This window comes from Mauremys mutica, chromosome 19, assembly GCF_020497125.1.
Source record: "Mauremys mutica isolate MM-2020 ecotype Southern chromosome 19, ASM2049712v1, whole genome shotgun sequence".
Classification (NCBI taxonomy): Eukaryota; Metazoa; Chordata; order Testudines; family Geoemydidae; genus Mauremys; species Mauremys mutica.
In genome coordinates this window covers 26,536,508-26,549,418 of record NC_059090.1, presented here as the reverse complement: position 1 = coordinate 26,549,418, position 12,911 = coordinate 26,536,508, and positions in this window count along the sequence as shown.

Here is a 12,911-nt window from a genome sequence, read left to right as displayed (position 1 = left end):
TGAGAGACGGGTTCAGTTCTCTGCTCCACCAAAGGCTTCCTGTGTTACCTTGGGCAAGTCACTTATCCTCTTTGTGCCTCAATTTCATCTCTGTAAAATGGGGATAATTGTATAGAATCATAGACTCTCAGGGTTGGAAGGGACCTCAGGAGGTCATCTAGTCCAACCCCCTGCTCAAAGCAGGACCAACCCCAACTAAATCATCCCAGTCAGGGCTTTGTCAAGCTGGGCCTTAAAAACCTCTAAGGATGGAGATTCGACCACCTCCCCAGGTAACCCATTCCAGTCTTCACCACCCTCCTAGTGAAATAGCTTTTCCTAATATCCAACCTAAACCTCCCCCACTGCAACTTGAGACCATTGCTTCTTGTTCTGTCATCTGCCACCACTGAGAACAGCCTAGCTCCATCCTCTTTGGTAGTTCCCTACCTCACAGGGTTGCTAAAATCTTTAATGTATTTATTCTCATAAGGCACTCAGATACTATGGTAATGGGAGCCATACAAGCACCTAAAATAGACAGGGACATATGTACGTAGCTGCATTTAGGTATGAAATTATTTGGCTTAAATGACTAGAAATAATTCAAATCATTCACAATTGTGTCCTGAGTAGCTCTAGACTGTACAAACAAAAACTAATACAGAATTGTAAAGGAGTGAAATGTCAATTTATTTTAGAAGCGAGATTTATTCACTTGAAAGAAAAACACCCTATAACTAGGTGCAGTGTATTCTTAATCCAGTAAAACTGACAACTGCAATTTCCTACTCAGGGCATACCTTGACAGTAAAGGAAAAACAACAATTTGTTACTTGACCTTCAGAAATCAAGATAAAATTATGCTGTAGGCTTTAACCTTCCTGAACTGCCCATTTTATTTTAGGTCCTTTTGTGAAATTTACACAGATATTAGAAAACTGAATACTTTGAATACAGTCTAAATACAACAAAGATGTTCTGTTCACATGGAAGCCTAAAGAATGAGAGAGAAAATATATTTTGTAACTTTTTTAAAAACAATGCAGAGTTTAAATGCTCTCAGGAACATTTAACTCTACTTGTGTGTTGAGCTATAGGTAAAAACCCACCCAACACTGACTCTCCATTAGCAATGCACATATACACAGGATTCTAAACATAATTAAATGAAGTGGTCATGAAGTAACTAGATCGGAAACCCAGTTCACCAAGATGCTGACAATTTTCATCTTATTTTTCTTGATACATTGTTCTACCTCTATCAGGAGGTAGCCCTGTTAGTCTGTATCCAAAAAAACAACAAGGAGTCCGGTGGCAACTGAAAGACTAACAGATTTATTTGGGCATAAGCTTTTGTGGGTAAAAGTGAGGTTTTTTTACCCACGAAAGCTTATGCCCAAATAAATCTGTTCGCCTTTAAGGTGCCAACGGACTCCTTGTTGTTTTTGTGTTCTACCTCTATTTTCCACTCTTTAGTATTTACTAATTTTTGGATTAAATTTCTGACATTAATCCAGTGGCAAGATGGGCAATGAATATCTAAGAGGCTGGACAGTATTCTTTTTAAAACTGGTTTTCTTCCTTTCAGTTATTTTATAAATCCATTCCCAAATTCTAATGCACCAACTAAGTGCTCCTGGGCCATACCAATTACAAATCATGCTAAGTGTGGTGTACTCATACAACACTGTTTTGAACACTTCTGCCATTTCCTTAATTCTCAATTACACTCTTCTTTTATACTGCTGCCGAGTTTAAAAAAATTCTATTTAAAAGATGGTCACAATCATTCTAATTAGGAGTCTTTGCAGTAGCCTCATTAGCCTTCTGACATTAACTTTTCTCCTGAACTCAGAACAGTGGTGACTAGATTGCTCATTTTGAAAATAACTAACTCCAAAGCAAGAAGTGAAAAGAGAACAATAAGAAACACAGGCTTACAGTCTTGCACTCTCCATTCTGACTGACCACACGGATGATTTCTCCTGTGGGAATGTACTCAATTTGCAGTTCCATCTTTCCAGAACTAAGTTAGTAGATTTCTCTGTCCTTTAGAAGAGGGTGCTGACATCAAGGAACAGCAACAATATTCTATGAAACAACGGACTGAGTAGGTTCTTTGGTCCAGAAGTCCTACTGTGAGCGGAAGAGCTGAATCCTTGTATTTACACTAAATGTAGGTGTGAGCTCAAACTACAATTAAGTTCAAGCACTAGTTTCCACTAAATTCTGGATTGTTACAGTGAGTCAAGACAGTTCCAGGAATCATTAATTTATGTCCTTGCTTGTTGCTGTTAACTCTAGATGTTCCATTTCAGACCCAGAGGACATAGAAAAGTCAGGTTGCTATGGCTGGAATTTGACAGATATTGGCACAAAAGTACTGTATAGTAGACTTTGTAAGCACTGCCCTGAGATTTTATGCAGGAAAGATTCTCTGTGTTGGACTGTGAGATATTGGATTTAAAGAGATGGTGCAACAGAAAATACCAACTATTCCCACTGTAACTCCAGCAAGTCCTTCAAATTACTATAGAACTAAATTGTTATTAAGCTCTTCATTGTTAACTAGTTCTGACAAAATCAAACATAGCAGTCACCATTAAAAAAAAAAAGAAAAGAAAAGTTACCCCACAGCATTTCTTACTCTAAGTACAAGGTAAAACTGTTGGCAACCATCATATATACCGTTGAGGCATCTATCACTGTTGCACCTGGCTGTACTTTACTCCCTATTTTGGGGATAACGTTTAGAAATACTGCAAATGACCCCTCACCTTTTAAGCCTCTAAACAGATATCCTGAGCAGACCAAAGAAAGAATACCAACCAATAGGCTAAACGCTGGATATTTCAAAACCTGCTGTTGGTAGATGTATCGACTCTCAGTAGCCATATTTGAGCCCAAACACTTGTTTTCAGAGGAAGGTCATTCCAGATGAGGAGGATTGCTACTGAGAATACTTGAATCCTAGAACATTTATAAATATATAACACCTTAAATGTCACCCACAAATGAAAGGATTAACAAGAAAAGAATGGCACAGATGATCATTCCATTGCCGGTCTGAGAACAAATAGTTTGTTGCTTGCATTGGTATTTCTTGCCCTTGGAATTATTATTCTATCTGTAGGTATTATGTGACAGGAAAGATTGTTCTAGGCCAAGAGGCATTTCCCTGGTCATGCATTTTTCATTCTACCTTCAAGGTTGTTTCAAAGGATAGAAATTATTGGTTCCTTTTCCAGAGCTATTTCCTAGGATAAAAATCATTGCTTCATCATGTCTCCAGCTGGGGACTGTCCTATTCCCACAACCATAAAGCAGTGTCTAATCTATCCTTCCTATCTAGGTACTTAAATATTCATATATTTGTATGTGAAATCTAGTTTGTTTCTCAGATCTTCAAAGGAATAATTTCAATTATATGCATAAAACTTCTGGATCTCAGTAGCAAACAAGAAAGGGTAAACAGAAAAACAGAAGAGGAAAGTGAAAAAGTTAGAAGAGGACTGAGAACAAGGAAATACAAATAGGCAAGAGGAGAGACTCATAAAAAAGGTAAAATGTCAAACAGAGGAGAAAGGGGAGGCCATGCATTAGACCTTAAAGGAGAAGCCAAGGTTGTAGCGAAGCAATTGTTTACTACACTGAAGTCCTCACCACTACTTGTGTGGGACTGGCATAGTCAGATGCATGCACTGTTGTAGCCATGTCAGTCCCAGGATATTGAAGAGTCAAGGTGGATGAGGTAATATCTTTCACTGGACCAACTTCTGTTGGTGAGAAAGACAAGCTGTTGAGCTTACATAGAGAGTGTAATCAATCACAAATAGTCAGATGCAGTCAGTCAATTTCAGGTCAGAGGAATGGCCGGCAATTAAAATTATCTTAAATTTTTATTCTTGTGGAATGTCTCTCTTTCTTCCTGAAATTTCCTTGTGACTTCATATTTTTATTCTTCCGGCATCTCCCTGTTTCCTTCCCCTCTTTGCTTCTCTCCCGTTTTTATCTCTATGTCTGAGATTTCCTCTATGACTTCAACGTTTTCCTCCAGTACCATATAAGCTAGAGAGAGGAGCCAAGTTTCCCTAAACCAGTTTTCCTGCTTTTTCCTCTGTTTTCTGGTTTCACTATATACATTACCTGACATTAAGTTGTAGTAGACCTTGTGGTAGAAAGAAGGCAGGACTCTGTTACAATCAATGTACATGGGATTTTTTTTTTTTCAAACTGAGGCTTCTGGACAGACAAAACCTACAGAGTTCTCCCTGGCAAACTAGCTTTTACTGTAACTAAACACTGCTCGTGTTATCAGACAGGATATCCCTAAGCATCGGGATGGACAAAGCAGTTACTGAAAGACTGGGGACAACTCTACGGTACTCTGTACTACATTCTGATTTCTAAGGTTTGGACCTTTCCCCAAAATGGCAAGATCCAAGAATGTGGAGGGAGAGGGAAGATGAACTATATCTAAATAACTAGCCTCAATTACTTACTTTAAATCCTACTTTCCACAGAACACAATGGACATCATTCTTCTCCAAGAGAGAGAGCTGGAGAGAATGAGAAGTTGAGGAAACAGAAACAAGAACATGAAGTAGTACTCTATGTTAATGCATAGAGTGTGAGCTACAAGTCTGTTAAAAGCAAAGTAATCACTCACTGATGAAAGAACAGGAGTACTTGTGGCACCTTAGAGACTAACAAATTTATTTCAGCATAAGCTTTCGTGGGCTACAGCTCACTTCTTCGGATGCATAGAATGGAACACAGACAGGAGATATTTATACATACAGAGAACATGAAAAGGTGGAAGTATGCATACCAACTGGAAGAGAACTCACTGATGAGTTCTTCTGTGACCTTCATATACTGTTATTCTGAAAACAATTGCCTCATTTCATTCACTGTAAGGTAGAAAATCTGCCATTGCCAGGGTACAAAAGGATGATTTGAAATATTCCTGGTAGTCATGCAGTTCTGTGTCTCAAAAAAAGCCACCACGGAGTAATTTCTCCCTCAAGGAAAACATAATAATTCAAGCTTTCTTGAACTGGCCCTTCCACTGCAGCATATTAATTAAGGGCAGGTTCATCCGAGTGTCACTGCTGCAGGAGCAGAGAAGGAAATAGTGGTGGTGCAGACAATAGCCCTTATCAGAGTGTATTTTTAGGATATAGAAAACACACAATACATCTCAGAAGTATTTCCTGTTTACACACAGCTGTACTATGTATGTCCAGAGATACATTGTTTATCCTGAAGTCAGCTGAGAATTAGAAATTTCCAATGTGGATGCTAAACAAGGATAAGCTTGCTGAAGTTCCATGGTAAACATCCTTCCTATTTTAATAGAAAACAAAAAGTGTTCTCTGACAACGCTGACCCATGAAGAGCTGCCCACCTTATGGACAGAAGTAGTAAGTGGCAATTTAAATTTAACATGCAATAAATTAATTTACTTTAAAATATATGTCAAGATACAACTGCTTCTTTGCAGGGAGAAGACAAAATATTCTTACCTCTTAAATCAGTGGCTCTCAACCTTTCCAGACTACTGTACCCCTTTCAGGAGTCTGATTTGTCTTGCAAACCCTCAAGTTTCACCTCACTTAAAAACTACTTGCTGACAAAATCAGACAAAAAAAAACAAAAAAGTGTCACAGCACACTATTACTGAAAAATGGCTTACTTTCTCATTTTTACCATATTATAAATCAATTGGAATACAACTATTGTACTAATTTCAGTGTATATTATATAGAGCAGTATAAACAAGTCATTGTCTGTATTCAATTTTAGTTTGTACTGACTTCGCTAGTGCTTTCTATGTAGCCTGTTGTAAAACTAGGCAACTATCTAGAGGAGTTGATGTACCCCCAGGAAGACCTCTGCGTAAGAGAACTGTTTTTATAACAATCTGGTTTAACTTTGTGATTTAAGACAGTGGTTCTCAACGTGGGATACACGTATAGAATACATTTATTCTAAAGTTAATTCAACAACTTAAATGGCTTAAGCATTTTTACAAAGAACATGCCAAGAAACATGGCTGGAGTCAAAATCTCAATTATTTAACAAATAAAAGGTAATTGTGGTAAAGTGCTTTGGGCAAGGATCTAAGTAATCAAACCCTCCCTCCTCCTACTCTTTCTCCTCTTTTGAAATGAACTGCATCTGACTCTTTTCTCCATCACCCCTCCATGTTATTGTCATCTACCATCCACGCAACTCCTCCATCAGCCGTCTTCTCTGATTTTGACTCCTGACTCTCTCTCTCTTCCTCTCATCAATCTCCCATGCTCATCTTTGGTGACTTCAGCTTCCATGTTGATGATCCATCGGATGTCTTAGCTGCACATTTCCTCACCCTAACCTGGTCATTAGACCAGCAGCCTGGTTCAACTCTCCCACTCACAAAGTTAAGTTTCCCCTCTCTGATTACCTGGTCTCTTTCAATATCACCCATCAACTTCCCACTCCACCCCCAAAAAACACACTGCCTTTCTGTGACTTCCACTCCCATCAGTGTTGATGATGTCTCATCTGCTCTCAGCCCTCTCCTCCCATCTTCCATTGATATGGTTGTTGATTCTGTCCATGCTTCACTCTCCTTCACCCTTAATTCTTTTCCTACTTTCCCTCATTGCAATTTCTGCACTGCCAACATGCAGCTCAACCCCAACATCCACTTCCCCCACTCCTGCTCTCACACTGCAGAACCTTTCTAGCAGAGATCCCATGATCAGGTTGACTTCCTGCACTACAAATACATTCTGACATCTTCCTAGCTGAACAATTCCACCCTCACAATCCCAACACCTTTTCACCACTTTTGACTCACTCCTCAAACCTTACCCCCATTCCTCCCTTCATTTGTCTCTCCACATAAGATCTTGACAATTTTTTCCAAGAGAAAATTGACAATACACAGCATTGACCTCCCTCTCTTTCTCTCCTTCTCCCATCACAGATGCAGTTTTTTTGAGAGCTTTCCTCTTCTTGCTGACCCCTTCCCAAACCATCTCCTGATCTCCCTCATGCCCACTCTGATCGCCTCCCTAACTGCACTTAACCTCCCCGCTCTCCTTTGGCTCTTTCCCCTTACAATACAAACATGTTTTAGGCCAGGGGTAGGCAACCTGTGGCACGCGAGCTGATTTTCAGAGGCACTCACACTACCTGGGTCCTGGTCACCGGTCCGGAGGACTCTGCATTTTAATTTAATTTTAAATGAAGCTTCTTAAACATTTTTAAAACCTTATTTACTTTACATACAACAACAGTTTAGCTATACATTACAGACTTATAGAAAGAGACCTTCTAAAAACGTTAAAATGTGTTACTGGCATGCGAAACCTTAAATTAGAGTGAATAAATGAAGACTCAGCACACCACTTCTGAAAGGTTGCTGACCCGTTTTAGGCTTTGTCTACACTACATAGCTTTTAGCAACACGGCTGCATCGCCACATCTGCTAAAAGTTGTGCGGTGTAGCCGCTGTTTGTTGTCTCTCCCGCCGACAAAAAACTTCCATCCCCAATGAGCAGGCTTAGCTTTGTCAGCAGGAACACACTCCTGCTGACAATGCACTGTTCACACTGGCACTTGTTGCCGCAAAACTTGTGTTTTTCCGGGGAGAGGGGAGGGGTTTAACACCTCTGAAAGACAAAAGTTGTGTCATTCAATTGCCAGTATAGGCATAGCCTAAGTCTCTCCCAGCTTTTAACAAACAAACAAACCACACCCTTGACCCAGCTTGCCTCTCCCAACCACCTTCCTCTTTTCACTTCTAAGGGCTTGGCTACACTGGAGAGTTGCAGCACTGGTGGTGGCTTTACAGCGCTGCAACTCACTCACCGTCCACACTTGCAAGGCACTTACAGCACTGTATCTCCCTGGCTACAGCACTGGCTGTACTCCACGTCTGCCTGGTGCTGCAGCGCTGGAGTGCCAGTGTAAACAGTGATTAATCTTACTACGCTGTAACTGACCTCCGGAATTTTCCCATAATGCTTTTAACTAAATAACTCTTTGTTTTGTTATGATGCCTCTCTTTGTTTTGTTGTGAACTCAGGGCTCCCGGAGCTGCTTATCTAAAAAACAAACACAGCTACTGTTTGCTGTGAATGAGGCAGGCAGGGGGATGAATGTCCACAGCCTAGTGTTTGCTTGAGGAGAGAAACAGCACGGCGGGGGGGGGGGGGGAGGGAGGAAGGGAGTCAGCTGGAGCAGCTGCTTATCTGGTCTGCAGGCTATTTGAATTTAAGAGTGAATGAGGGGTCGGGGAAGTGGTCAGAATTTGCAAGGCAGGGAGCATGAACGAGGAGGTGAGAGGAGCCGAGGGCTGCACTGATATCGCCTTGGGCAAACTTAAAAGAAAGGAAGGGATCGGAACTTGCAAGGCAGGGAGCTGACACACAGTGTCAGCTCCAAAAATCCACTCTCTCCCCCACACGCTCCGTCACACTCCACCCCACCCCGCTCTTTTGAAAAGCACGTTGCAGCCACTTGAACGCTGGGATAGCTGCCCATAATGCACCACTCCCAACACCGCTGCAAATGCGGCCACACTGCAGCGCTGGTAGCTGTCAGTGTGGCCACACTCCAGTGCTTTCCCTACACAGCTGTACGAAGACAGCTGTAACTCCCAGCGCTGCACACCTGCAAGTGTGGCCAAACCCTAAGATCATTGAAGGTGCTGTTTACAATCACTGTCTGGAGTGTTTCTCTCCTCCAAGTACATGCTAGACCCTCAGGCTTCCTCCCTTTGTACTCCATCGAAGCCACTCTTGCCAAAGTCTTTACCTCTTTCTAGCAAAACTCAGAAATAGTTTACCATCGTCCCCACAACCTGACAGCCATCTTCCACACTGCCGCCCATGCTCCTTTTCTGGAAACCTTGTGTCTCTGGCCTCCATTACTGGGTCCCTTTCTGATTTTTCTCCTACCTTTCTAATCACTTCTTCAGCATGTACTTCAGAGGATCCTCCTCACCGGCCCCTCCAGCTTTCTATGCAGGTTCCACAGAGCTCTGTCCTTTATCTCTGGGTTCTCGCATCCACAAACACAAATTCAGCTATCAACTCTATGCTTACCACTCACAAATCTACTTCTCTACTCCAGACTTCTCTTTTCCTGTCCAAACTGAAATCTCAGTCTGTCTCTGACATCTCCTTGTGGATATGCCATCAGTTCAAATTCAAGAAGGCTAAAACAGAACTAATTTTAGCTTCCTCTCCAGCCACCCAAGTCCTCTCAGTTACTTATTTTCTTAACCACCATTCTGCCCGTAATCTGGGTGTTATCTTCAACTTGGACCCCTCTATAGCTCCTCACATTGAGACTACATCTAAATCTTGCAAATTCTTTCTGCAGAACATCTCTAAGATAAAGGTAATAACAAAATGTTTTTTAAGTACATCAGAAGCAGGAAGCCTGCTAAACAACCAGTGGGGCCCCTGGATGATCGAGATACAAAAGGAGTGCTTAAAGACAATAAAGTCATTGCGGAGAAACTAAACGAATTCTTTGCTTCAGTCTTCACAGCTGAGGATGTTAGGGAGATTCCCAAACCTGAGCCGGCTTTTGTAGGTGACAAATCTGAGGAACTGTCACAGATTGAAGTGTCACTAGAGGAGGTTTTGGAATTAATTGATAAACTTAACATTAACAAGTCACCGGGACCAGATGACATTCACCCAAGAGTTCTGAAAGAACTCAAATGTGAAGTTGCAGAACTATTAACTAGGGTTTGTAACCTGTCCTTTAAATCGGCTTCTGTACCCAATGACTGGAAGATAGCTAATGTAATGCCAATATTTAAAAAGGGGTCTAGAGGTGATCCCAGCAATTACAGACCGATAAGTCTAACGTCAGTACCGGGCAAATTAGTTGAAACAATAGTAAAGAATAAAATTGTCAAACACCTAGAAGAACATAAGTTGTTGGGAGGGGCAGGGGGGAACACGAGGGGGACGGGGATGACAACCCAACAGCTATCACAAGACTTGAAATAAAATAATGAAAGTTGGTAACACTGAAAAGCAAAGGAAAAAATTAAGCTCATACAGCACTGCAAGGCCCACTGCCTGTCAGATGGGGATCTCCCCTTGATCTTCAAGTTTGGGCTACTACAAATAGGCTCTGAAACTACTTGTAAACCCCAACCCCTAGATATTCCACAGTGCAACCACCAGCCTTCCAAGTAGGGTGGGCCAATAGCAGCACAGCTGCATGTGCTCTGCTCTCTGCACTAGCTGCCAGTAAACTGCAGGGTGTAAAAATCAAGGTACTGGTTTCTGTATATACAAAGCCGTAAGTCCAGATTTCCTGAGATCTTATCTCCACCTCTGACCTCTCATACAATCTAAATACAATCTAAAGAACACCAATGCAAAGTCCCAAGGGTATTCTTGAAAGCAGGCTCTATGCCTCTTGAATCTGTTTCTTAGGGAAACAATCTTAAACAGGAAACTGGCCACTTTTGGAAAAGCTAGAGGATGCATCTATTTGACCAAGCTTTCCTGATCCATCACAATATGGAAAGGAGGGTGGCTCTTTATCTCTCCTAATAAGATTAACATCTCAATTTAAGATTTATAAAGGTACTCATACTGCAGTGATAGGCACACTATGAATGTATTATAACAAAATAGTGTTGGGCTTTGCAGGAGCTCATAGCTATGGTACCTGTCACTCATTTATAAACAATAAACATCCTCTATACCTACATACACCTCTACTTCGATATAACGCTGTCCTCGGGAGCCAAAAAGTCTTACCGCATAAAAGGTGAAACCACATTATATCAAACTTGCTTTGATCCACCGGAGTGCGCAGCCCCGCCCCTCCAGAGCACTGCTTTACCACATTATATCCGAATTCATGTTATATCGGGTCGCGTTATATCGAGGTAGAGGTGTATTGTGCATATAGTTAGGCTATGAAAAACATACTCTATTACTTTAACCTTATCCTCCTGGCCCCTTTGCTGGTCTCTCTACCTGTTATGTCTGCTCTTTAACAAAGATAGTCCCTGTCCCCAAGAGTCATTTACTATACATCTGTATAGCATCACTGCACAACAGAACTCTTACCTGACTTGGGTCTCTACATGCTATTCCAATACAAACAATTTTACCACCACCTTTTAAAAATGCTCCTGTATTTATTAAATATAAGAATTGTTGTAATGTCCATCTAGCCTGGTATGTGTCTCCAACAGTGGCCAATTTTTCTTCTGAAAAGTAATACTGTACTTTATTGTGCAATGCTGTACCATAACGAGAAGCTTTCTTACCTCAGCCAGTGATCAATTTATGCCCTACTGTATGATTGCTCAGTTTTAAAATTCTAAGAATTATCTGGTGTGCAGATACTTTGTTATCTTTCATTTTGTTGGGTGGTGTGTGGTGGAGGGGAAGAGGAAGAGGAAGAGCAGCTCATAAAAACTGTCAGAAAGGTATAAAAGCTTCCTTATACTCCGAAACCCATACACATTTTTGGGTCAGCTGAGCTTGCTCATGAAACCTTATTGTTGCCCCGTTTCGACCTGATTAGGTAGGCAAAGTTTGGGGCCCTGGGTGTGTTCCAACTGGGAACAGAAATTGGTGATAGTAAATAAACAAAACTGCATCAAAGAATGTACAATGTCCTGTGTTTGAACATGGAGGGAATCAAAGAGCAAGAAACAGCTTGTTGTGGTCACACCACCAAGAGCACTCTTTTAGCCTGCACCACAACACAAAAACTGCTTCCCAGGTTTCTTCCAGGGTCAACCATTTGCTGTCAGCTGCTTGTTTAGGCTCTCTCTCTCTCTCTCTCTCAGGCTATGTCTACACTACAGACTTTACAGCAGCAGTCTTCTGTGTAGCCACTCAGTGCCAACAGGAGAGCTCTCTTTGGCATAATTACACCACCCCCAATGAGCAGTGGTAACTACATTGGTAGGAGAGTGTCTTCTGCTGACACAGCGCTGTCCATACCGGCACTTTTGTTGGTGAAACTTATGTCGGTTGGGGAGTGGTTTTTTTCCCAGACCTGACTGACAAAAGTTTTACTGACAATAGTGCTAGTGTAGACACAGCCTCAGTCTGTTCTTATCTGACCCTCGTTTCTGATCTCTCTTCCACCACCCTCCCTACACCTGTACCCAAAACAGTCAGTCAAAATCTCCTGGGCAAGTTCACAAATCTCTTTTGTTTCAGGTGGAGCTTATGGTTATGTTACTAAAAGGGGGAGTTCACATCTAACAATTGCCATGGGTTTTAACTCAACCCATTACAAGATTTCACCCAGCTCAAACATTATTTTTGGCGTTTCCTAATTTGAATGCTTAACAATGCAAACAATATTCACAACAGGTGGGTTTTGTTTTTAAAGAAAAAAATCCATAATTTTGTTTTCTGGCTTGACACCATTGGGACCATATATCCTCTGCAAGGTACAATGAAAACTGAAACAAGGGATTCCTGTGGAGCCCTTGCTTTATTCAATACGTGTCTTATGCAACTGAAACATTATGTCAAGTGCATAGTTTTTTTATCAGGTAAGCCAGTATGCACTGAATGAAGCAAAGCTTCTATGTGCTCTTTACTACAAAGAGAATGAGACTGTTCTTTAACTGCATGTCATATTGCTCAGTTAGCCATGTATCCACATACACCCTTCCTTTGCTTAGAAGAAAGTAAACAGTGTTTAAAAAATTGGACCCTGGGTGCAAAGAATGCATGAAATTAAATTGTCAACTCTTCTCATAAGTCAAGCAAATAAACCAGTTTTCAGCTGAACACTCAGCATTTCTGACTAAAGGCTATTTCACTGCCAGCTTTCTAACACCAGCTTATTCAGTATTAGAGCTGCTAAAAATAAAATATTTTTTTAAAATGGAAAGTGAATTTTTGTTTTGCTACTACTCACTC